Source organism: Bidens hawaiensis, unplaced genomic scaffold (assembly GCF_021521415.1).
Source record: "Bidens hawaiensis isolate Kalapana, Puna unplaced genomic scaffold, B.hawaiensis_p1.1 tig00018482_1, whole genome shotgun sequence".
Lineage (NCBI taxonomy): Eukaryota > Viridiplantae > Streptophyta > Magnoliopsida > Asterales > Asteraceae > Bidens > Bidens hawaiensis.
In genome coordinates this window covers 287,493-314,186 of record NW_027492790.1, presented here as the reverse complement: position 1 = coordinate 314,186, position 26,694 = coordinate 287,493, and the positions used below count along the sequence as shown (strand labels likewise).

General features: G+C 37.5%; 1 pseudogene across 1 annotated transcript; it reads right to left on the bottom strand.

Moving 5' to 3' along the window:
• Positions 1 to 1,673: 1,673 nt before the first annotated feature.
• On the bottom strand, positions 1,674 to 6,483 carry LOC143556133 (cysteine-rich receptor-like protein kinase 15; annotated as a pseudogene). Its single transcript, XR_013139326.1, has 7 exons — positions 5,487 to 6,483; positions 4,159 to 4,323; positions 4,012 to 4,112; positions 3,700 to 3,910; positions 2,568 to 2,803; positions 2,313 to 2,463; positions 1,674 to 2,231 (listed from the first exon to the last, which is right to left on the bottom strand). The product of XR_013139326.1 is annotated as a cysteine-rich receptor-like protein kinase 15 (transcript).
• Between the last annotated feature and the right edge of the window lie 20,211 nt (positions 6,484 to 26,694).

Genomic DNA, 26,694 nt, shown 5'->3' with positions numbered 1-26,694 from the left:
ATTTCTTCTCGAGTGGAAGTCTGCTTCTTTACGCTTCCCTTTCGCCTTATGACGGGGATTTGCGTCACTGTCAGATTCTTCCCAATCATCATCCAAATACTCGCAATCATTGCTCATGTTGAGCTGTTGTCGAGTGCTTCCGAATTCGTCATTGGCTTGTTGGAGTGAACGTAAACGTTCGTCCAACTCAGCTTGGAATTCTTTCTGACGTGCTTCCGCCCAAGCTTTAACTTGATCTAGTGTTTGGCGGGGAAACCTCGTCTGTTGTTTCTCCAACTGGGCATCAATGAATCCCAGGGGGGGATTGTTTACTGCACTTGCCCCGGCTTGGGTAACCGGGGTAGTGTTCGTAAAAATCGTGTACTCACCGGTGTTCCCCCCAGTAGCTGGGGTTGTGGTTACCGGAGTTTCTTGGACACTCGGTGGCCTTGGCATCAGAGTAACCTTAACCATCTTTCCAGAAGATTGAAAAAACTGAGAAACAGAATTAGTTCTGGCTTAATGCACGGATGACGCCAATGAAGAAACACTAAGTGACCCCGGCAGATTACGGATAATCTTAGGGTTAAGTAGATGTTTCCCACGAGGGTTAGGTCCGGCAAAGATGGTTATTCTTCTCGACCTGCAAAACAGACACCGTAAGCTCGTCACTGAGAAGGGGGAAGTTCCTCCTTGTGACCACCCTCCGGCGTGAGAATCAGACTAGATTGCTCTGAATATAAGTGTATATTGAGAGAAATAGCTAGAGAGAAGATGATGATACCGTTCCAAGGTGTTGGAGTATTTATAGCCGAAGGTAGGTTTCCAAGCAGGTACGGCCAGCTGTATATAATATTCCTTTTCCACCAACCATGGGCTATGTTCGTGCCACGATGGGAGTTGGTGGGTAGGCAGCGGCTGATAGTGACATTTTGTACTGGAGCGTGCTCCTCCTCGTACTATTGTCGGTGAGCTGTCACCCTGTGATTGGTTCATGGTTCGCTTTTGTCAGATCTTGTCTATTTGTCCATACCTTGGTAGGTATAGTACAAAAGATCTTCTAGAAGCGTACGGACTGGCTCTTTTGGGCGGGAATATTCCCGCCCTGCTCATTCGTTCTTCAGGTGACATTACTGAAGTATTAAGAGTTAGTGCCTTATGCGTGTAGCCATACTGTTAGTGCGGGTGGCCTTCCTTGGCTTGTACCCACAACTGCGGGAACAGGCAGGGTACTGTACCAAGGGAGGCTTTTCTGCGGGAACAGCTGGCTTACTGCGTGTAAGGTCTTCATCTCTCTGAGCATGGTGGGTCATGCGGATCCAGTTGGTCTTTGCGCAGACGTACCTCTTCAAGGTGAGTCTTGCGGGTCTAACTGGGCTTTGCGGGGACCTACCTCTTCATTTTATTTTATAATTTTCATCAACCAGTTTATGATCGGTTTCGGTTCGAATTAAAAATTTAAATATTGGTGGTTATTTGTTAATGGGGAGAATTTTAAATATTGTATTAGAAACTCAATATTGGTGGTTAATATATTTGTGACTCGGTTATCGTATTAGAAACTCAATAATCTTTTCCTCTCCGTGAAGTTGTTGCTGTAATCTTCAAAAGAGATAAATGAGAGAGAGAGATTATTGATAACACAAAAAGTAAATCAATCTATTAAAATAAATTCAAAGGAGACTCTTAATCAAAATCATCATGACTCCATCCCCATTATAAAACATTTATAAATGACACAACTTACACATATGCAACTTATCATACATTCAAGGAATTATTCTCTGCTTAAATTAAGACTAATATAACTAATATCATACGTAGAAGGGTCATTGCACATAGAGGTCTTTCGCAGAAATATCATTCTCTACATATAGGTTTTTCATAGAAATATCACTTTCTACATATAGGTCTTTCGTAGAAATATCACTCTCTGCAAAGCGTTGTGAAGATGTTGATTTACTTTTCAACCGACTAGAACAACTCGTACTTGATGTGTACTCTTTGAATAGGGGTCTTTCTGAATTCGTGTTCACAAAAAAGGCAGGCTCTGAAGGGACTGGGATCGTTATAGATAAGCTACTAAGCATGAGGATTACTGAGCCCATTGTTGGTCTCTTATTTAAGTCGTCTTGAACACATAACAGGCCAATAAGGATGCATCGAATCATGTCACGTATGGAATTTGAATTGTCTCTCAATTCAGGATCAATTAAACTTGAAGCTGTGTCGGCTTTCCAACTCTTCCATGCCTGTAAGCATCAAATTGAAATTTTGGAATTTAGTATAAACCAAAAACTATAAATTTAACATAAAATTAAAATAAAATTTACATCTCTAAGAAGATCCTCGGTCACCATTCCATTATGAAAAGTGTGGTGCTTCTTCCCCGTTACAATTTCGAGTATTAATACGCCAAAACTAAAAACGTCTGATTTTATTGAAAATTGGCCGTGCATTGCGTACTCAGGCGCCATGTATCCACTAGTACCAAATAATACTTGTCAATAACTACACATTGTAAGACATTACAACAGAATGACTTCAATTATTACGAAAAGAAAATTCGTTTTTTTAGGGTCACTTACTATGTACCAACGATTCGACTAGTGTTTGCTTGCGTTTCTTCAATAGTGAACAATCTTGCCATACCAAAATCTGCTAGTTTTGGATTCATTTGAGAATCTAGTAGAATTTTACTAGTTTTCAGGTCACGATGAATTATCTTTAGTCATGAATCCTCATGTAGATACAATACCCCTTGCAACACATTCAATAATTTTGTATCTTCTTTCCCAATCAAGAAAAATACGCTTTTTTGGATCTAAACGTAAGATCATATGCAAAAAATAAGAGGTGTAATTAATTCATGTAAGTACTACTTGAGATTAGATCTCTAAAAAGGTTGATTCGAGTCGATCTTAAATGAGCTTGACTTGGCTTACGAGCCGTAAAGAGTATTTTAATACATACAAATATATTAATATTGATGTAATTAATAATTATATAAACAAAAGTGTGTGTGTGTGTATATAGGTAAGTGATAAAATACAATAATCCTTAGCTTACCTTAACGTACAAAAAATACCAATATTCATGAAATTTATCGGTGAGATCACATCACAAGATCTCGAAATATCAAAACATACCCAATTAATCATCGATTCACCGAAAAAAAACAGATTTGGATCGTTAATCGATCGACTATCTTACTTTTTTTCAAGAAACCCGTTTTGAACGTGTTACGGATTCTTGTGTGTTTTTTGTATTTTGACTTTTGAGTGTTTTTGTTTTTTTGGCCTTGAGTGTTTTGTTTTAGCCTTGAGTGTAATTCGCGTACGTTTTTGTACGTTAAGGATTATTGTATGATAACCTATCTCTCTCTCTCTCTCTCTATATATATATCTATATATATATAATTAAGAAAAACTAAGTAATGTATGTATACATAAATCATCTAGGAGCCGAACTTTAATATGTAAAATTACTCACGAACTGAACTTGTGTAAAACAAATGTATAGAGCTCGAAACAAGTCGTGCTTAAGCTTATGAAAGCTAAAATTTTCCTAGCTCAAATTCTCTCAAGTTAACTTGCTAAGCTCAAGCTTAGTCAAGTTTGAGGCTCGCTCAGTTTGTTTAGACCCTAGATATTAACAAAAGAATGAATTTTTTTACATATTTATCATAATTCTTTCTGCAAAACAAATTAAGAAACTTACCGAATATAAATTTATCAAGGCTAGCATTTTGTACAAACTCATACATCAAAAGTCGTTCAGACCCTTCTAGGCTAAATCCTAGAAGCCGGACCAAGTTTCGATGTTGGAGCCTCACAAATAACAAAACCTCGTTCTTGAATTCTTCTTCGCCTTGCCCTGAATCTTTCGACAACCTCTTCACAGCTATTTCTTGTCCGTTTTGTAACCTACCCTAGAATTTTTAGGTGCAAAGAAGTCATTGGTCTCAGCAATCTTTAGAAAAACTGTTTTAGCATTTTAACACATGATAACTTAATTTCTAGTATTGATTACCTTATAAACCAAACCAAATCCACCTTGACCGAGCTTATTGTTCTCCGAGAAGCCATCTGTTGCTGCTCTAATTATACCAAAGTTATACTGCAACGTTTCGGCTGTATATTGCCACAAATAATAAGTCCAAAACATCAATTAGAAAACAAGAAAAACTTTACAAAGAATATGCACCTAAATTTTTCGGTGTAAGTGCTTCCTTTTTTCTTTTTCTTCTGATTAGGACACAAACGAAGAACACCACAAATATCAAAAGACTTAGGGTTGCAATGACCGCGATGATTACAATGATCGTCATGCTACTACTCTTGCCTGAAAATCTCGTAAATTGTTAAATAAATGTTTGTTAGACTCTGATCAAAAAGTATAGAGGTGGTCTAGGGATGAGCTCGGTACCGAACCGGTACCGATCTCGAATTTCTTAAAAACTTGGTACCGGTACCGAAAATGCTTGGTTTGGTACCACTACGTACGATACAGGTTAGGTACCGGTACTGTAGGCAATAATCCGGTACCGTACCAGTACCGACCGGCATCAATACCAGAATTTCCCGATCCGATTTTCTTAAAAAACTTGAAACTTGTATTTAATTACTCGTTTCATTATCCGTTCGATATCGGTACCTAATACCATTTGTTCATCCCTAGAGCAACCTGTTAACGAAATAGATATCTAGAGTAGGGATGACAATGAAACCCGAACCCGATGAGAAAACTCAAAACCTGACATAAATGGGACAGGTAATACCCGACCCATTAGGGTTTGGGATTAGTTTTAAAATTTTTCGCTGGTTTGGGACGGGTTTGGGATTTCTAATATACCCGATTACCCGACCCGATTACCCGATAGCATAAACCCATTTACCCGATTATGTACCCGATGTACCCGATATAGCTTATTATATTATATATATATATATATATATATATATATATATATATATACTATATTCCAAATATATTATTTGTCGAAATCTGTTTATATTAATTATTTTGAGAAATTTTATCTTTATGGTAACCATCTTTGTAATCGATTAGTTATATTTTGTCGAAACATGGCGGGTTTTGAGCCGGGTATACCCGATGGGTATTTTCTCAAAACCCGATAGGAAACCCGAAACCCGATGGGAAAACCCAAAACCCGTCGGGTAATTACCCGATTAAACCCCAACGGGTTTGGGACGGGTATGTGATGGACTTTAATAACCGGGTATGGGTTTGGAAATACCTAAACCCGACCCAAACACAACCCATTGCCATCCCTAATCTAGAGGGACAAGCGGGCTTGCACGAGTATTTTAATTGGTCATTAATTTATTTAACTTATAATAATTTGATTTTCTTTAATATCTTACGATATTAACTTAAAAAGAAAACTAAAAACACATTTTTGTTTACTATTTTTCAACATTTCAATATAAATTTGATCTAACCCGAGTTCTTTCAAAATAATTCATCCAATTATCGTCACATGCCTGAAGGTGAAGGTGGTGGTGGTAGTGGTGACTGTGGCGGTTGCGGCGGCAATGGTGATGAGAGATCCACCGTAGCATTAAGGAATCTGCTAACTTCATATCTAAAAATGCAACTACGAAAAAAAATTCTTGCTGTTGCTCCAGCAGGAATGCTAGGAATATACGTAACCGCTCTATCCAAACAATTATAACACTATTTCTGATAAATCCGGTGTGCACTACATGTACCCGTAAATGGTCATAAACCCCGGTCCATCCATGCTGTTCGCTGCGTATTTACGTAGAGATCCGCCACTTGAAGCTTCGGTTCTAAGTTGATTCACTAACTGGTTGAGTCCTTCGTTAAACTGGTCTGCATTGGACTCGGACCCATTCGTATACACGTACCATATAACTCTAGTACCTTATCATACATGTGTCATACCAACCAATTGCAGACTTTTGATTAGGACAAGTCTGTCTTAATATTGTACCCCCTTCGTTTAAGCACCGCCTACAATCAGCTGGCTGAACGTCGCCTCTACATTGCCCGATCGAGTAGACCTGATCAGGGGTTTGACCAACAGAGAGGTTGTAGAACCCGTATCTAATGCTAGTATCAGATGTCAAAGACTTGAAAGCATTGTCAAGATTGCTTTGGTACGTACTGTTTATAGTGTAATTTGTGCTCCAATCACATCGGAGACGCGAATATTGAGACGCAGAAAGGGTGATCAAGTTTAGAATATTCAGGATGATCAAAAATAGATTTGGTTTTTTGGTTAGTATCAACATGGTTTTTTGCAATAATGAAGCTCAATGGGACTTGGATTATATAAGCGTAATAAGAACATGTTGGGGTTTAATAGTAATATATGACCAAAAGATTCTGGTTATTTGTTTGAGTTGAATTAGTCAAAGCGTGTGGCTGCAAGTGTTAATAATTAAATTTACCAAAACCGGTGGCTGCATGTGCACTTACGAACTTACGAAGCTACGTACAAGAGCAGCCAGCTTTAGGGGTTCTACGGTCGGGTATGGTTTGGTCTGGTTTGGTTTGGTTTGGTTTTGGTATAAACAGTACCAAAATCCGAAATTCGGTATTCGAGTTTTTATAAGTTGTTCAGTTTTGATTTTTTCGAGTCTTGCTATTTGTGGTACTAGCTAAAGTACTTTAGTTACGTATCTATAAAACTTTTTAAAACTAAAAAAAATGAAAATCTAATAAAGTAATCAAATCAATGAAATACAAAGCATCTTAGACAATAGAGCATCCACAACAACAAATCCATACAAACCGACACATCATCATCACATCAGATTCCGAACTTTTTTTAAAAACCCAAACTTTTTTTCACAACAACAAACCTGCACAAACCTCATTAAAAATATTAAATATGTATTTATATTGTATATGTATATATAGTATGTGTGTGTATAAAAGGGGTGGGGCCTACACTAAGTGTTTGCTGCAAGTTTGGAGCCATGGTAAATTATTACCACCTTAAGTTTGTTGTAGTGACACATCATCCAAACAAATGAAAAGTTTATTCATTATGGATGCTCTTAGTTGCCGGCTGATCTCCGAAGTCTGACTGTACTTTTAAAGTCGAAAGATGATGTCAAAAGTCCGACAACCCCTCTCACGACTCGAATCCAATTCTAAATTGTTGCTAGTATTCAGGAACCCCAATTCAGTTGCTCGGTTAATTTATAAAACGTTTGTTTTTTAGTATTTACCTTATTAGTTGATTGTTTGCTAGATTAGTTAATTGATTATTATTAGTGAATTACGTTATTAGATTTATTAGTACGTTAATTATTTTCTTGAATGCTGAAACTTGGTTGTTAGATTTTAATTAAGAATTTTCTTGAATGTTGTAACTTGGTTGTTAGATTTTAATTATGAATTATTACGACTTTGCAACGGTTGATCATATGTCGAAACAAAGACTTCTTCTTGCTTGGCATCTACCCCGTGGTTTGTTATTCTTAGTAACGACTTGTTAATTGTGAAGTCCTTTGACCCGTAGATAAATTTGTGGATTTGTTATTGTTAAATGATCGATTCTGACTCTTTTAGTTAAAATATCTTTCATAAATTAAACAGCCTATACGAGATTAAAAAAAACAAAACTCATTCTTTGAATTTTATAAATGTAAATACACTAATACTCATTCTTTAAATTTTTGTGATAAAGATGAGATAGAGATTGGGATGATGGAGAAAAGTCGTAAAATAATTTTAAATTTTACATAACACGAGAACAAGATTGGAATGTGAATACTTTATTAGGAGCACTCACATTCGATTCTCTATATATTTCACTTCAAGCTTTGTGATAAAGATGAGATATAGTACGTTTAATAAAGTTCGAAGATAAACTTAAATTTAAAGAACGTTGTCTTTTTTTACAGAAATATTGTAATGAGAATGTTCTAAGAGGGGTCAGGTGCTAGTGTGGGTAAGGTTTATGAGTAGTTTATTACATGGGAAACCCACCCCTAATTATATGGATAATTTGCCAAATTACAATTTGTGGCAAAGGTTTACTGTGTGATTATATGACTTTTGAAGAAATTAAAATACCCATTAATAATCAATTTATTACATATATTATAAAACAAGTTTGAAGCTACTTATAATTAGGTGTTTCCAGTTTTTTTTTTTTTTTTTTGAATGTTTAAGCTTGCCTCCTACTATTTACAATAAACCGCCATTGCCAGGGATCGAACCCTGGACCTCTCACCCAAAGGCCTAAGCCTTTACCATCCCACCAAAGTGAAAATGGCTAGGTGTTTCCAGTTATTTTATGGTTTGTGGATAAATTGATATATGATCCATGAATGCACATTCCCCTCTAATAAATGTGAATGCCTTTACCGTGTAATACGGGCAAGACACCAAATTATTTAAGATTATGAATTAAGAAAATAGAAGGAAGGTGATTCAATGGTTGACTACCAGTCGCAGTCGCTCAGTTTTCAACACCTATTTATTCAAAAGTTACAGAATAAGAAAATAGGAAGAACAGAAACAAAAATACGTCTCTGAATTCAATTTTTCTTGACACCTTCGTATTTTCGTCGTTTTTGCTTAGGGGTGTGCGTGGTGCGGTTCGGTGCGGTTTTTGATTAAAACCGAACCAAAAACTAAACTTTCGGTTTATGATTTTTTAAAACCATTCGGTTTCGGTTTTTTCGGTTTTTGGTTTTCGGTTTTTGGGTTCGGTTCGGTTCGGTTTTGAATGCGGTTTTTTCGGTTTTGCTAGTCGAGCCAAAACTTTTGGGCAAAAAACACTTGACCCAAGATATTGAAATCGAGCATGCCATTATTTTTTCTTTAAACTAATGATTAATAGAAAATTGAATATTTGGACCTAAAATATTAAAATATTAAAATATAATAAAAGACATATTTGAAATTAATATTCAAAATCAAAACCGAAAGTACCTATTATCATACTTGCAAACCAAATATATTTGTATTAACAATATGTTATAATTAAACAAATATTCGTCGGTAGATTTTGTTTTAAAGATTATGGTTAAGATGTTATGGTCATTTGGTTCGGTTCGGTTTATTCGGTTCTTAACAAAATACAAAACCGAACCAAAACCAATATTTCGGTTTTTGCTAAAGTTCAAAACCGAACCACCAGTTTCTATTTCGGTTTGGTTTTTTCGGTTCGGTTTTTTGGTTTTATTGGTTTTGGTTCGGTTTTTTCGGTTTTGTGCACACCCCTATAATTTTGCTCACGAAATTTCGTTCTTTATATTTTATTAATTTCATGTATTACTGTTATCAAAACCTTCTTTTTAATATACAACTTTACAGTAACAACAATAATAATAATAATAATAATAACAGCAACAATATAACACACATAGAAGCAATCAAATGCCTAAAAACAACAAAATTAACCTTAAGTTTTATACCTGAAGGTTGATAATTAGTTTTCAATCTTTAGAAACTATCATTCCTAAGTTCCAAAATCAAAACATAAAAAGGAATTCTAATTCCTGTATACCAATTAATCGATAACAATAAACATTATAAAAGGTAGATACCCGAATTTCAAAAACCAAGTAAAAGATAAATAATACTTCAAATTAAAAAAAAAAAGAAAAAAAAAACATTCGATGCTTCTGCATCATATCTTCGCCTTAGAAAAAAAAAAGGAACTCGACCACAAGTTTTGCTTCTGGACCAACATCATCTTGGTTGAAGAGACATTGGCGAAACTTGGACATACACGTCGAGGGGGCCAGACTCAATATGTATAAAAAAATTCATAGACTAGAGGGGGGTGGGCTCAAAATTTCAGTCGGAAACAGGTGAATTTATACCATGTATAAAAAATTTCGGCTGAAAATGATAAATTTACACTGCCGAGCGAGAAAAAGGAGGTCGGGCTCAAAATTTCGATCGGAAACGGGTAAATTTACACTATGTATAAACATTTTCAGACAAAAAGTGGATAAATTTACACTACCGAGCAAAAAAACCGAGGGGGACGGGCTCAAAATTTTGGTCGAAAACGGATAAATTTACACTATTTGTAAAAATTTTCGTCCGAATAATGATAACTTTACACTACCGAGCGAAAAAAACGGAGCAAAATGATCCAACTAAAGCTACGCCCTGTGAAGAGAACATCTGCCAAATTTTTATTAAACTTCACAAGTCGTCTTGCCGGCTTTGAGCATGTACTACCTGAGCCTTTTGGGTTGTTAGGTTGAGGCAGAGGCAGATCCAGGAATTTTTGATAGGGTGGGCACAAAATGGATTCGGAAAACAAAATGGGTCGGGTTAAAGAGAACAAGCCGACCAACCATTTTGAAGGCTCAGAGCGAAATGAACTTTCGAGGCACATGAAAGGGTAAATTGGTCTTTTTATACACCACTTGTTAAAAGTTACGCTGCATATTAATAAAAACATTTTTACATATATTAATATATATCGATTGCATGACGTACGTAAATGGATCCGTTCATTAATTATTGTCTTCTTACACTCCGCGAGTATTCATCAAATAAGAATTAATTGATTTAAGTTCATTCAAATTATCAAATTTTGATTTTTTAAAATGCAACTGCTTTCTCATACTTTCTTCTAGGACTTTTTTTCAACGCATAATAATAATAATAATAATAATAATAATAATAATAAATAGTATTAAGTATATTTAATGATTGTAATTTGTAAGTTTAATTTGATGTCAGCCGATAATAAATAGAAAAGAAAATTCACATTCACTTTTAACAAATATATAGACACTAGAGTAAACAAAATAATAAAATCAATTAAAGGAATATGTTTTTCTTTTTTAAAAAAAATAATGGATAAATTAGCCTACTGCATGGTTGGTTAGATGTTTGTAGCCACTAGCCTCTTTATCTTAAAATCAATTTGCAAAAGCAAATATTATAAAATGTGATACATTAACACATCCCGATAAAGTTATTTCCTCTTCTTCTTCCTTTAATATATTATTTGAAGTTCACGGTATGGAGTTAAGTCGTTTTCCGATGGCCGGAAAACATATAAATGTTATGTCTTTGTTTCTTTTCTAGATTTAGATGCTCAGAGAAGCATAATATTCATAATATCGACGGTGGGCACCGACATATTTTTGACTCATCATATACTAATGTGTACCTATATTCACGACATTCCAGCAGCTCGGACGGTGGGCATCGGCCCACCATCGTTAACCTCTGTATCCGCCCCTGGGTTGAGGGCCTGTTCAACGATTTTGAAGGCCAAAATCAAAATGAGATTTGGTGGCCTTTATGAAAATTGTTTTAAGAAACCAAAAAAATAAAGTGCTAATAGTGAGTCTCAAACTCACATGCAAGTTAACAACACACTAGTTTACTACCAGACCAATAGATATATTTGTACTAATTCGTCGATTAAATATATATCTATATATAATGTATTTTTTAAATTATTTGGAGGCCTTAAGTAAGTATGGGCCTAAAGCTCTATTTTTATGTCGCTGACCCACGGGTCGACCCTGATTAGGTAGGCCTTTTACATGCTCTCTTGTCTTTGGAAAAGACTCATCGTTGAGTCTTAAGAAAGTAAAAAAGATCGGCTCCTTTGTTTTCCATTTTGATCAACATGAGGGTCATATAACAACTGAGTTTCTCCACATGTTTTACCAACTTACAAATTAAATATTTGTTTCACACTTTTGTGCCCATACCATAACTGTTATCAGTATTTTCATATACCATTAATAGAAGTTACAAAAGTGATTGCATGTTTTGAGATCATAATGTTTATTCGTTCAACGTCAGTTGGAACCGAAGGTTCCTGAAATTGGTTGCGACTGAGCCGAACTGAATGTAAGGAGGGTCAAAATTGACATCCTGCTATACTATTAAAACAAATTAGTTTACCTTCACATGACTCCTCTCTATTGGACAATTTCTTTTATTTCCAAATATATCTTCCACTTCTCTAATTTTCTTAACAATTAAATAAATCAAAAATAAATTCAATTACTAATAATTAGTTGTAGGTCAATATATTTGGAAATCTTTTATTTTTAGCAACTTTCGATTTCTTCTTTAAAATAGCAAGGTTACAACTTCTAATTTGAAATTAATTACATCATGTCTAAATTAGCTATTTTTCAAAAGATTAGTCAAACATTCCATTTCATCTCATTTATCAACAATAAATGAGATGTAAAATAAATACAAAAATTTGCCTCTTATATATTGTATTTATGTTTATTTCCATGCATTTTAATTTCATACTTGCATCCATTCTCTTTCTGACTATTGTTCATCTGACATCCTCTATATCAAACATTTGTAAATTTTTATTTCTTACCATTCATTTCATTATTTTTTTATTATTACATTAACTACTTACTTCTTTAATTTATGATTTTTTTCTTTGAGGACGTTATCTTTTATTTTATTTTTTTGTTGTATATATATTATGTACCAACAAATTATTCTTGGTACATGATATTTTCATTGCCATAAATTATGATTCTTATATAGAATCATTGATAAACTTTAAGAAGAAATATTTGACAAAACATGATCGTAAATTTCTTAATGTTATTCCGGTAGTTATATTTCATACTCTATTTGATATTCTTATCATATTATTCCAGTATGGTTTTATATCAGTTATAATTATTTTTGTTTTTCGTTTTTTTTTTTTGTGTTTATATTAATAATTATATGATTTTTTTCTTATAATCTGTTTAGGTTATATATCAAAATCGAAAATTCAATGGAGATCTTCACTATTTCGTTTTTCCGGTGACGTGATTCAGTTTTTCCGGTTGTAAATCATAACATCAATTTTACAGTTTTTCACATGATTCAAATCTTTCATAATTTGTAATTTATTTATTATGTGATATTAATATTAATATTTAATTTTATCATTTCAGGTTATTGTCCCAACTTGATATAGCTAATTTCATGGATTGAGGATTGTTTGATAAGATGTCTTTTATTTTTATTTAATATCGATGTATATTTCTGTTAGTATTCATGTATTTATTTATTTTTCACAATTTATGTAATTCAATTGATTATTATATAATCCGTAAATGAAATTTAGTTGATTATTCTATAAGACATTAAATATCTACAGTAAGATAATTAATCTTATATTGTTGTTGGTCAAAGTTTAATTAAATCATCAATGTCAACGCAATTTAAAACATTATTATACTTTCCAATATTATCTTACTTTCCATTTTTAGATTTGTACAGATTTAATATGGCATTTTAGAAACCGATTTTCCCCATTCAAATGTCATATACATACATACATATATATATATATATATATAAACAAATATCAAAATTCAATTCTCACTATTTATTTGAAATTTACAAAAATATGTTATAGAATTTTACTTTCAACATTTGTTAAAAAACCGAATTAGAATAAATTAACCATTTGACCATTTATATTGAATAGGTTTAAATAGCATTTACATATTTAAACATAATTCTCATTCCTAATTTGACTAATTTTTTTCAACCCTTTTTAATTTTTTGAATACCATCCATAATTATAAACTCATTTCATAATTATTTGATATTCATGCCTTAAATAAAAAAAATAGTTTCTTCAAAATACTTCAAGTTATCAATAAGTTAATGTCAATTTCAACTAAATCCCTTAAGTGAATAGTAAAAAATATTAATTTAAACCATTTTAAAATTCGAATTCTTGACCATATTTTCACAAACCGAATTTTAAGAGGTTAACCTTTTGACTGAACTTGACTATTTTTTTTAATATGATTTGACTCTAATTTTGGTAAATTTGAACATTATTATAATTTTAATAATAATAATTTATTCTCATTTCTATTTATATGAATTTTTACAAAAAAAGTTGAGTGATTTATGCTATATAATCAATACATTTGTTCTCATTAATTTATATATTGATGTAAAGTTATATGTATCTAAACGATTTTCAAATTCGAATTCTCAACATTTATATGAAGTTTACAAAAATATGTTATATAGTTGGACTTTGACTATATTATAAAAAACCGAATTTGAATAAATTAATCATTTGACTCAGTTTGACTATTTGTATTAATATAATTTCACTCAAATTTTTGTAAATTTGGACATTATTATAGTTTTATTAATTTATTCTCATTTCTATTTATATTGTCTATTTATAAAGGTTCGTGACCGATTTCACTCAATCTTATATTGTTTATTTATTATTTTCAAAACAGTTATGGAATTAATTGATTTGACTATATTAATGTTTTCCAAATCAGTTATGAAATTAATTCATTTGGCTATATTAATGTTTTCCAGCAATTATAAAAAATTAATTGATTTGACTATATTAATGTTTTTCAAAATAGTTTTAAATTTAAATGATTAACTATTAATGTTTTCTACAACACCCATGTTATTTGAACTATGGAATAATAAAAATCACATTTAATCATGCATTATGAATCATGTTTAATGTTTAATATTATTTCTTTAGTGATTAATACGATATGATATTAGTATTCATGTAATGTGAGATATAATTTATTAGGTTACAACCAACTATTTTGAAGAGCATGAGATTTTCAAATGCATCAATGTCATATGTAATTAACATGTTGTATTGGCAATGCCAAAGTAAGCAATTTCAAAGTATATATGGAAATTTTCTGAATGATTATATTGTAGTATTATTTAAAAATGTTTGTCAAAACAGGCTCTCGGGTCACATATCGAAACATGTTAGGGAAAATGTGAGTTCTGAGTAAAATGATTTTAGTTCAAACGCGCAATTAAGTTAACAAATATTTCTTTATTATAATTTTTTAATTTCCGTGTTTTAATTAAGGTAACCAATAAATATTCTTATTAATTAATTGATGTTTTTATGTTTTTATAAAGATTCTTACAATACGTGTTTTAGTTAGGTTAACCAAGAATTAATTTTTAAATAATGTATTTCTGTTTCTATTGAAATTTCTATAATTTTCATGTTTTTATTAATGTAAACAAAAATTAATTATTAGTTAATGTATTTTCGTTTTTTATACAATCCTATAAATTCGTACTTTAAACTTTTAATTAAGGTCGCCAAAACATGTTTAAAGTTAATAAACAAGAAGTATGATCTATAAGTTTATGAGGTTAAGAGTGGATATGTAGCTATAAGGGAAGCAAATAACATTTGTCTTTTTAAATTTTGATGATTGTCTACAGATTAAAGAATGGGCAAAGACACATGGTATCAATGATCCCAAAACCAGACACTTTAAATCTTATTCACTAAGAGGTTATTTTAAATGTTTGTTTTTTAGTTTTAGTTTAACATTTTTTGACGTTTGTATCTTAATTTTTTCTTAATATTTATAAGACATTTAAACATGATTAAATACTGAAATTGACCAATTAGCAACAAACTTTTAAAGCTTTCCATACTCTTCAATCTTAACAAATCTATTCATTTTCTTATATTTGAATTAATGTTTAAAATAAAAACACCATTTATTATTTCAAAAATAATAAAACCTTTCATATTTTTTGGAAGTTGACTAATTAACCTATTTGATTTTAAAATTTTTATAATTATGTCGAAATTATATATTACAATACAACTGTACTAAATAATTTTTTTGTACGCATAAATGTCAAGATTATTGTATATAATTATAAAAAAGAATTATATAATAAAATTAATTTTAAATAAGGTAATGATGTTAAAGAGTTTGAAACATAATTTACTGCAAATTGTAGTCACTTTAATAAAAGTTTAATTAAGGAATGCCTTCTATGTAATAACATATAACAACTTATGTTAACCTTTTAAATGACGTGTGTTTGTTCGAAAATTTCAATATTTCCACCCGTGTCGTACACGGGTTAATAACCTAGTCATATTTAAAATAAGTAGCAGCATCCTTTAACCTCTCATCTATACCCTATGTCAAAGATGTTAAACAGTACTCGTCTCGACCACAACCAACCATTTAATAATTAAAAGCTCTCAGGCTATGTGTAGTGGAGGGGCAACAAAATGGGGAATTTTGCGTCATTTGGTGCCTAGTCAGCAAATGGTAAGTTTTTGTTTTTGGGTGTAATAATTTTGTAGCCCTATATATATATATATATCACACAAACACCCTTACACATGAACATGTTAAGAAACAATCGAAACTCTAAAACATGGTCATGATAAGAAACGGAAGTAAAAAGTATGATATATTAGGATACTTTATAATTATATCTATCATCTATCCCATATGGATACACAAATAAAATATATATATATATATATATATATATATATATTTCTAGAACATAACCAAATATTAATTAAATTATTTGTTATGTTGACAAATTTTGTATATAATTTATTCGGTGAGTAATTACAAGAGTAGGTTATTAGTTTTATGCCTAATAAATCCAGGAAAATTGCAAACTATACTCTTATTATTATTATTATTATTATTATTATTATTATTATTATTATTAAGTTTGGTGTCATCAAGTTTTGATTGGGTCACTTGTCGGCACCTTATTGATCCTTGACATTTGAGTTTTCTTTTTTGTTTTAGTTACGGTACCAAGACAAACATTACGAAAACCGACCGAACATCAATTTTGTGTTCTTTTGTTTGTTTTAATTCGGTACGACAATAAATGGGATGGAAACCATTTGAATTTTCCGACGAACGTCAATGTTGTGGTTTTTTTTGTTTTAATTCATGTATAGTAAATAATGTGACGAAAACCAACTGAATTTATTTAGGCTCACAACCTCAACGTCCAGGACCGACAACACTCGGCTTTTACCAACGCTCGAGTTTACCGAGCGACTACGCCCTATTGGGCCTCCTTAACTTCTATATTTTTCCCGTTTTTTAGCTCATGTACCATAACGAACGTAACTGAAACCGACCGTATTCGTGTCGAGTTACCGCCTCAATACCTGAGACCGATAACGCTTGGTTTTAATGTCATCTGGGTTTACCGACCAAATAAACGTCGAATATTTTGGTTTTAGTTTTGATACAATCACATAACCAAAATCGACCAAATTCGCGTTGACTATCGACTCAACGTTTGGGTTTTACCATCGTCCGGGTTTCACCCACGTACCCGGCGCAACAAGCCAGGTTAAACACTAGCCACTAGCTAGTTAGATATAAAAGATTTCCGTGTGTTTATTTAACTACATGTATAAAAAGGTTTTGAGGGTAATTTGAAAATACTCATATCTTTATAATATATATACACATACACACAAAAACATATACATAGAAATAGAAGGGCGTTCATTCCGCAATCACAAATATGTTATGAAACCGCTTAATGCACTTGCACTTCTTGTCGTATGTGCTATAGCCACCATCAGATTAAATCCCTAATTTACAACGTAGTTTTCGTAGTTCTCAAAATAAAAATGGTTCGGAATTGAATGTGTGTGTATTCTACTAGATTGAACGTATTTAAGTCGTTTTATGTTATAACTAATGATTTAATTTTTACTCATCAAATACACATGTGCGGGTATTTTTATATATAAACAATCATTAAACTAGTTTCTTCATGTATTATTTAACTAGGCTGAAACTTTTGTATTAAATTGGTTGAATAAAAAATATTAAATAGTTAGTAATAAAGTTTTAGTAATTATGAAATGATATTTTAAGATAAGCTATGATTGAATATACGTATAAGTTACTAATAAATAATTTAATATATCTGAAGTCAAATATCATAAGTCATGATATTTAATTTACTATACTTTGTTTTATTACAGCAGGTACGAAGTGAAATAAGAGAAGCAGGAAAAGAATATTGGGTACATATTAGATACATAGTGAAGAAACACCAGTCGAACCCCGGGCAGATTACTGGTAACCTGGGGGTTAGATAGATGTTTCCCACGAGGGGTTAGACCCTTGGAAGATGGTTCTTCTGATAACCTGCAAAACAGACACCGTGAGCTCGTCACTGAGAAGGGGGGGTTCCTCCTTGTGACCACCCTCCGGCGTGAGAATCAGACTAGATTGCTCTTTAAATATAAAAGTATATTAAGAGATTGCTAGAGCAGATATCAGGTATATATGATAAGATAAGATGATCATACCATTGGGGTATTTATAGCCGAAGGTAGGTTTCCAAGGGGTTTAGCCGGCCCAACACGCTACCAACTGTAACCTATGCACGTGCCCTGCCTGTGAGTGGTGGATAGGTAGCGGCTGACACAGAGCAGGCGTGTCGTGCACTCTTCCTCTTCTGCCAACTACAGGCTAGGCACGTGGTATGGCAGGAGTTGGTGGGTAGGCGGCGGCTATTGGTCACAGTGCTGTGGCGTGCTGTCTGCCATGCTGCTGTCAGTGAGCTGTCGCATTCTTGGTCAGATCTTTTGTCTGTACCTCGTCAGGTATCACACAAAAGATCCTCCATCATACGGACTGGCTCATTTAGGCGGGAGTTTTCCCCCTCCCGCCTTTGCTCATTCCTTCAGGTGACACTGGGGAGAGTTAAGTGCCTAGTGCGTGTAGCCATGCTGCGCGGGTGGCCTTCCCTCATGGCTTGTATCCGAGGCTGCGGGAACAGGCGGAGTCCTTCACCATGGGAGGCATTTCCTGCGGGACCAGCTTGCATACTGCGCGTAAGGACGTCACTTCTCTGAGCATGGTTGGTCCTGCGGATCCAGTTGGTCTCTGCGCAGACGTCCCTGTTTAAGGTGAGTCTTGCGGGTCCAACTGGGCTCTGCTGGGACCTACCTCTTCAAGTCCCCCCAGTCCAATGTTCTTCTCATGCGTGTTTAATAAAGTGAGGTGAACTTTTGGACTTAAAAGGGTTTTGAAAAGGGTTTTGTAAGGTTTTCCATGGGAAGTCCTTGTCACTTGCAGAAATGCCCGAGTTTCCTGCTTGGTCTTTGGGTATGATGCGGGTAGGTCTGTAATCTCCTCGCAAGTCAGGAGCATTGAGTCCCAGTTGTGTGGATTCTCCATGAGGTTTTGGTAGTTTTGAACATAGTGATCAATTATGTTAAAACCACCAATTCCATCCTGGAGCTTCAAACAACGTAGTTCTCGACGTTCCCGCTATGCGGGGATGTTATTTCCTTTTCCGCAAGCATTGCCCAGAAGATCCTTCTTGGTTTCAATTCCCAGCGGAGCGCTAGGTATGTGAAGGGTTTTGCCTTAACACTGTACCTGCGCTCGTCTTACGGTTACTTTACTTCCAAGGTATTCCTGGCGTCAATTCCCTGCGGGTGCTAGGTATGTGAAGGGTTTTGCCTTTACACTGTACCCGCACCTGTCTTATAGTTACTTGGTTGCCGAGGTGCTTGGCTTCAATTCCCTGCGGGTGCTAGGTATGTGAAGGGTTTTGCCTTAACACTGTACCCGCATCCGTCTTATGGTTACTTGTTCGCCAAGGTTCTTGGCTTCAATTCCCTGCGGGTGCTAGGTATGTGAAGGGTTTTGCCTTTACACTGTACCCGCATCCGTCTTATGGTTACTTGTTCGCCAAGGTAAGGGGGTATTTTCCCGCTTTTTAAATATTGAATTTTGAAATTCGAAAGGTTGGTGGAAAGATAGGAACAGTCCAAACCTCTGAAACGTCGCGCGACGGTTTCTTCTGACTGTGTCAGGACGTGCAGGAAGTTATGGTGACGTGACATTATATGGTCATTCCAGACGCTTTTTCAGGCGCGTGGGCGCGATTTTTCGGGCGCGTGGCCGCGAAATTACTGGCACACGTCCTGTCAACAGCTGTTGCCAGTCTGCTTTTTGCCACGTGTCATAGTTTCATTGCACCTTCGAATTCTCTCTCCTTCGCATTAAATTCACCGCATTAATTGCGATTAGTATATAAAGGGGGAGAGGGTTATTTGCAATTCACACTTTTCACTTTCATCTCTTCTTCTCAAGTAATTTCCGGCGAATTTTTCTGTTCAGTAAAGCATTACCCTGAAATCTCTTTTCATCTTTCTTCCACCATGTCTTCTCATGATGCTGATGACCAGAAGACTGCTGGCGAATGCCAGTGCTCTCTTCCTGTCGATCTGTACCAGTATATCGTCAGGAAGTTCATGCTCGAGTCTCTCGAGCCTGAGTTTCCTGAACCCCACCATACTGTGTACGATGCCCCTAGTGGCAAGATCGGGGTTTATGCTGCATTCTTTGTCTACGGAAACCTTAGGTTTCCGTTGACAAAGTTTGTGTACTGTGTCCTGGAGAGGCACGGTGTGCACCTGACAGAGGTGCACCCCATGGCCATTGCCAAGGTCCGGCACTTTGAGTGGGTGTGCCGGATACTGGGCCTTGAGCCCCTCGTTGACCGTCTGATGACCTTCTACACTTGGAGGTGCATCCAGGGGTGGTACACTCTTACAACCCGTATCAAGGGTTTAAAGATTTGTACCACCGAGCGGAGTCTTCGCTCATGGAGAAGAGAGTTCTTCTTCATATCCGCTCGCGCCATCCCCATCGCCATGAAGTTCAAGAATGGCCAGGCGCTTCCGAACCTTCCCGCCCTCAACTACGAGGAGGCGGAATGGTTCTCGAAGATATCCCGGGTCCAGTCCCCGGTTTTCCGTTTTCCGGAGTCGGCGATGGTGATGCTGGGGATGAGCCGGGTATGGAAGGCGGCGAATGCGGATAAGGTTCCGATCGTCCTTGAATATGGTTCGAACTCTGTCCCTTATGGTACGTCTTGTTTCATTTTGCTGACTTCGATTTTTTCTAACTTTCTTGTTGATTTCAGAGGGGAACGATCTTCAGTCGCTCCTGAACCCGCGGGAGGAAGATGGTCCCGCGCGGATGGGTACTCGTGCTCTGGACGAGAACGAGTTGCCCATCTTAGAGCAGACCGCGGGTCGGTTCGTGGAGGTTTACCCGCCAGGCCAAGAGATCCTGAGCCACCGACGGCCAGGTAAGCCTATCTTCTACCCTGAACCTCTCAATGCTGTGCCTGCTGCTGGAGTTGACATTTCTTCTTCTGAGGAATCCGCAGAAGGTCCTCCACTGGTGCGGAGGAAAAAGGCTGCCGTCGGGAAAGGCAAGGAGAAGGTGGCCTCTACGGCCGACCCGGTAGTCCTATCTGACTCGGAGTCAGATAGTGCAGAGGTGGCGGGGAAGCCTGGTGGTGAGGAGACCACCGCTCCGGAGGCTGTAGCTGTTACCTCCGGGGAGGCAGCGACGACGACGGTTACCGGTGTCAAGAGGCCGGCTCCATCGGGTTCGCCCCCGCTCGTCCGTATGTTCAAGCTCAAGAAACCCCGTAAGTACCCCCATAATTCTTGTCTAGATTTGTTGTTTCAAATAAATTTTTCTAACACTTTTGCTTGTGCAGGTGTGGATGTTGACGCATTCCCGGGTGTAGTTGGAGCAAGTATTCCCCCGCCAATGAGGGAAGGCTCAGTCAGCCTTCCCGAGGCGTCGACCCAGGCGTCTGCGCCTGCTTCCGTTGGTTCCAGCCTTCCTGAGGCTGTTCCAGCTGAGAAGGTGTCTCCGCCGGCCGTGAGTGCAATTTTTACAGCATCTTTCACGGAGCCGGCGGTTACTGTTGCTGAGGAGGCGACGCCAACAATGGCTACCACAGCGGCTGCCACTATACCTGCGCCACCGGCACCGACGGCCGGACCATCAGGTACGCGCCGGGCTTCCCGCCGATCTATGCCACCTTCCCATCTGCCTGACCTGTTGGATGGATTTCCTTTAGGTTCAGGTGATGGGTTTGGCGGCTATCGGCCTGTTATTGACCCTACAGGTACGTAGGGTTCTTTTTCCTTTGTATATTTTTGTCATTTTTTCCTAACTGCCTTTGTTTCTTTTGCAGTGTCGGATTCCAATGAAGTGTATGTTCCAAGATGGAACATACGCCGAGGAACAACCCTTCGCACCCCTGTGGAGTGCGTGGATTGGGCTCGCCACGCTGCTCCTCATGGTGCGTTGGGGGAAGCCATGGCTAGCTACCAGGAGGGTAGGCTAACCAATGAGCTTCGGGTTCTCCAAGCCCGGATGCAGCCCCGCGTCGAGCTGCTTTGTCGTGAAAACGACAAGTTAAAAGCAGCTCGCGCCAAAGAAATATCTGAGACGCGGGCTCTGCGGGAGGAGAACCGGCAGTTGGCCGCTGCCCGCCGCCGAGAAGGAGAGAGCATTCAAGGCCCTCGAGGTTGAAGTCCAGGCGCGACTCGAGGCCCGCTCCAAGGCTGCCCAAGCTGTGAATGAACAGCTTCGGCTGGCTAAGGAGACTGCGCGAAACTCAACTGAGAGGGCTGCCAAGGCTGAAGCTGTTGCTGAGCCGCTTCGCGAAGAGAATGAGCAGCTTAAATGCAAATTAAAGGCTCTTCAGCATGCTCATGACGCCTTGGCAATGGAAGATGCCAAGAAGCTGCAGGAGATCCTTGACCAGAGGGGGGTGCTTGACCGCACTGAAAGGAAACTCAAAAGCGTCGAAGAGGCTGCCGCCAAGGAAGTTCAACTTGCCAACCTTGATAAAAGCGGAGCCGAACGTGCTTACAAAGAAAGTCAAGCTACCCTCCAATGGCTGCTTCGAGAAGCGTTGCCTCAGGTCTTTATCTTTTTCTTTACGCTTTCCGCTCGTAATTAGAAAATGTTCTAACTTGTATTCTTTTGTAGGTTGTGCGTCGGGTCCTTTCAGAGACCTCTTATGACGATGCGATGAGCGCAGCCCTCAACGCTTCTCATGAGGATGGGGAGAAGACTGGCTTCCTGCTTGGTCTTGGGTTTGCTGAGAGAGGCTTTCCGCCCTCCAACTTCCCTTTATTCAATGTTAATACTGAAGCTGCTTATGACCAAGCTGTGAACCAGTACGCTGCCTTCCCGCATCCAGTGGTGGAGAAGGTGAATGAAGCTGCTGCTGCTGATGATGGGCTAAACATCCTTAAGGCTTTCCTTGGGCAGCCGTTCTCTGACGGTGCTGGTCCAAGCGGAGGTGGCCCTGAAGCCTGATCCTGAAGATCCCTTCCCACTGCTAGGATAGACTTAGCTTTGTATAGATTTCTTTTAGGCGGGTAGTTACCCGGCCACTGTTGTAATATATCATTGAAATATACGATTGTTATTCCTTTCATTGGATTCTTTGCTTTATAAACTTATGACTTGCATACTTAGTTTAAAATAGCAATTTTCCAAGTGTTTAGAATAAGAACCTTTGAACGTGGTTGATAGTGGGTTAAAGTTTCACCTCCTCCTTCGTGATTGTGCGGGTAGAACCGTCACTTGCACTTGGTAGGATGGCTAAACTTTAACTTTTATCTAACCTGCGTGTAGGTTTTTCTTACTTTTTGAGGATAAGTTAACCTTTGAACGTGGTTGATAATAGGTGTGAAGTTTTGCTTCCTCCTTCGTGATTGTGCGGGTAGAACCGTCACTTGCACTTGGTAGGATGGCAAAACTTTACCCATACCTGACCTGCGTGTAGGTTTTTCTTACCTTTTTAAGAATTTTGTTTTGAACCGTTCGACGCGCGGTTGTCGATAGGTTAGTGTTCATCTTCCTTTCATGATTCGTGCGGATAGACCGGCACTTTCATTTAATGGAATAATTGAACTCTTCTCCTTCAACTGACCTGCGTGAAGGTTTGCCACGTTATTGGGTTCGTGCGGGTAAGACCGCCTTCCCACGCAACGACTTCACGTAATGTGAATGCCGTCACCAGTGTTGGATTGTTTTAACCGTTCGACGCGCGGTTGTTGATAGGTTAGTGTTCATCTTCCTTTCATGATTCGTGCGGATAGACCGGCACTTTCATTTAATGGAATAATTGAACTCCTTCAACTGACCTGCGTGAAGGTTTGCCTGCTGAGGATAAGTTAACCTTTGAACGTGGCTGATAATAGGTGTGAAGTTTTGCTTCCTCTTTCGTGATTGTGCGGGTAGACCCGTCACTTGCACTTAGTAGGATGGCATAACTTTACCCATATCTGACCTGCGTATAGGTTTACCTTTCCCTCTTAAGAATTTTGAACTGTCCCACGCGCGGTTGTTGATAGGTTGGTGCAGTTCCCTCGAATGATTCATGCGGATAGACCAGCACTTTCATATGGTAACTTTTTTTTCCCTTTCAACTGACCTGCGTGAAGGTTTATCATGCTTTTTGGGTTCGTGCGGGTAGGACCGCCTTCCCATGCAATGACGTTTTTTGTAATTATGCGGTGAAAACCGGCATATTAGTGTGTACAAAAGTATAAATGTAAATCATCAGCTTCGACGTTTGAAAGAGAATCATTTCCATTAGAAGTGGCTCTTGGCCTTTTCTGTACAAATTGGAATTGATTACATGCAAACTGTGTAATTGAACTCCCTTCCATGTTGGGACAGGAGTGCCATCGAGCCGACACGCACCTGTTTCGGGATCTCGTTCTTTACGCAGCATGTAGTCTCCATATTGAAGCTGATTTTTTTATTCGTGTTTACCCCAGCCATGGTTCCACACGCACCTGCCTGCCTGCTTAGCTTTTATTTCGCCACGAGGTGTGCGAGCGTCCCATCTCTGACGAATGTTTCGACCATGTCTTTTACGTCTATGCATTCTTCAGTGTTGTGGCCTTTTGTTCTGTGATAGTCACAGTACTTGCTCCGATCAGCATCGTGACGATGTCGGATTACTGGAGGCTTTGGCCATGGGAGCTCTTCAGTAGCAAATATGTCAGTGACGCTTTTGGTAAGTGGCGTCCATCTGGAGTTCCGGTGCAGCTTTACATTATCCCTTTCACCCAATCGGTGCTGTAAGCCGGATGAGGTGTCAAAGTTTACCCTTGACTGCCAAATGCCTTGCTTCCGTTTTTTGTTCAATCGGGCGGTGAGGACGTTGTCCTCTCTCGTCCTCTGGGTGTAAAGGTTTGTGTTCTGCGGAAGGTCTCTACCCAGTTGCTTCTCCGTTTCCGCATAGCGTTTAGCTGCTGTCATGATGCCATCCCATGTGGATGGCATTCCATCTTTACCCGTTAGGGTGCGGATAAGCTCTGGGTCCTGCGCGCCCTGGATGAAGGCTGCGCGAACAAGATCCTCGCTGATATTGCCCAAACTTAACTTCTTTGAGTTGAAGCGAGTGATGAAGTTTGGCAGAGATTCATCTTCTTCCCGTATGCATTTGAGGATTGTCCATTGCTCCTCGGTATACTTTCGCTGCTGGCTGAAGTGTTGGCTAAACTTCTGCTGGAAGTCTGCCCAGTCGTAAATGTGGTTAACCGGTAAACGATCAAACCAAACCCTAGCAGCCCCCACCAGCGTCATTTGAAACATGTAACACCACGTGGGTTCCGTCCAGTTGCTGACGGTTGCCCCTGCTATGAACCTGTTCAAATGGTCGTCTGGGTCGGACATACCATCATAAGTGCCTATGTTGGGCATTTGTTTGGCACTTTTTGGGGCAATTGCCTCCGCAATGTCCCTTGCAAATTTGGACGTTCCCGCATTTGCAACGTTCGGTCTGTACGTTTTGGAGAAGTCTCGTGAACTTCCACCTGTGCTTTTTGGTTTGAAGGCTTGTCCAAAATGCCTTCTCGGTTGGGAGTCCGTTTCCTTACGCTTCCCTTTTGCCCTATGGCGAGGGTTCGCGTCGGAGTCGGATTCCTCCGAGTCATTGTCCAAGTATTCTTCGAATTCGTCGGCCTGTTGGACGGAACGCAAGCGTTCGTCCAACTCAGCTTGGAATTCCTTTTGTCGTGCCTCCGCCCATGCCTTAACTTCATCGAGAGTTTGGCGGGGGAGTCTTGTTCGTTTTTTAAACTGGGTATCGGTGAATCCCAATGGGCGATTATTTACTGCACTTGCCCCAGCTTGGGTAACTGGGGTAGTGTTCGTAAAATTTACTTCACTTGCCCCGGCTTGGGTAACCGAGGTAGTGTTTGTAAAAACTGTGTTGCCGGTATTCCCTCCAGTAGCTGGGGTTGTGGTTACCGGAGTTTCTTTAACCATCTTTCTAGAAGTTTGAAAAAACTGGAGAAAAATGAAGTTCTAGCTTTATGCACGGATGGCGCCAATGAAGAAACACCAGTTTCTTCATGTATTATTTAACTAGGCTGAAACTTTTGTATTAAATTGGTTGAATAAAAAATATTAAATAGTTAGTAATAAAGTTTTAGTAATTATGAAATGATATTTTAAGATAAGCTATGATTGAATATACGTATAAGTTACTAATAAATAATTTAATATATCTGAAGTCAAATATCATAAGTCATGATATTTAATTTACTATACTATGTTTTATTACAGCAGGTACGAAGTGAAATAAGAGAAGCAGGAAAAGAATATTGGGTACATATTAGATACATAGGAAGATTTCTGACGCGTTGCGCCGGGTTGATGTTATTGACAGTCATTGATGGAGGCTCAAGTATAAAAAAACGTGTCATGTTGTATTTGGAGGCCCATGAACATGGGCCTCAAAGGTGGCCCACGAAAATGGGCATAACTTGGCCCACGAAGCTCCGTTTCGAGCCCATCTCCAGTCAAATCGAAGCTTGAAACGAGGAGCACATTGTGGCAAACGGCCTACGGTGGTTTGTGTAACACCCCAAAAATGTTAAAATGTAATATTTCGGTTTTGGGATATTAAACCCGAAATAAGTATCTAGGCTAAGGTTTAACCTGGTTAGTTAACCATTATTATCTACAAACACATACTTGTGTACAGAAGTTTGGAGCCAATTGTCAAGTAACGAAACAATAGGGGCTAACCCTCCCTAACCCTAAGTCTTCAAATTTG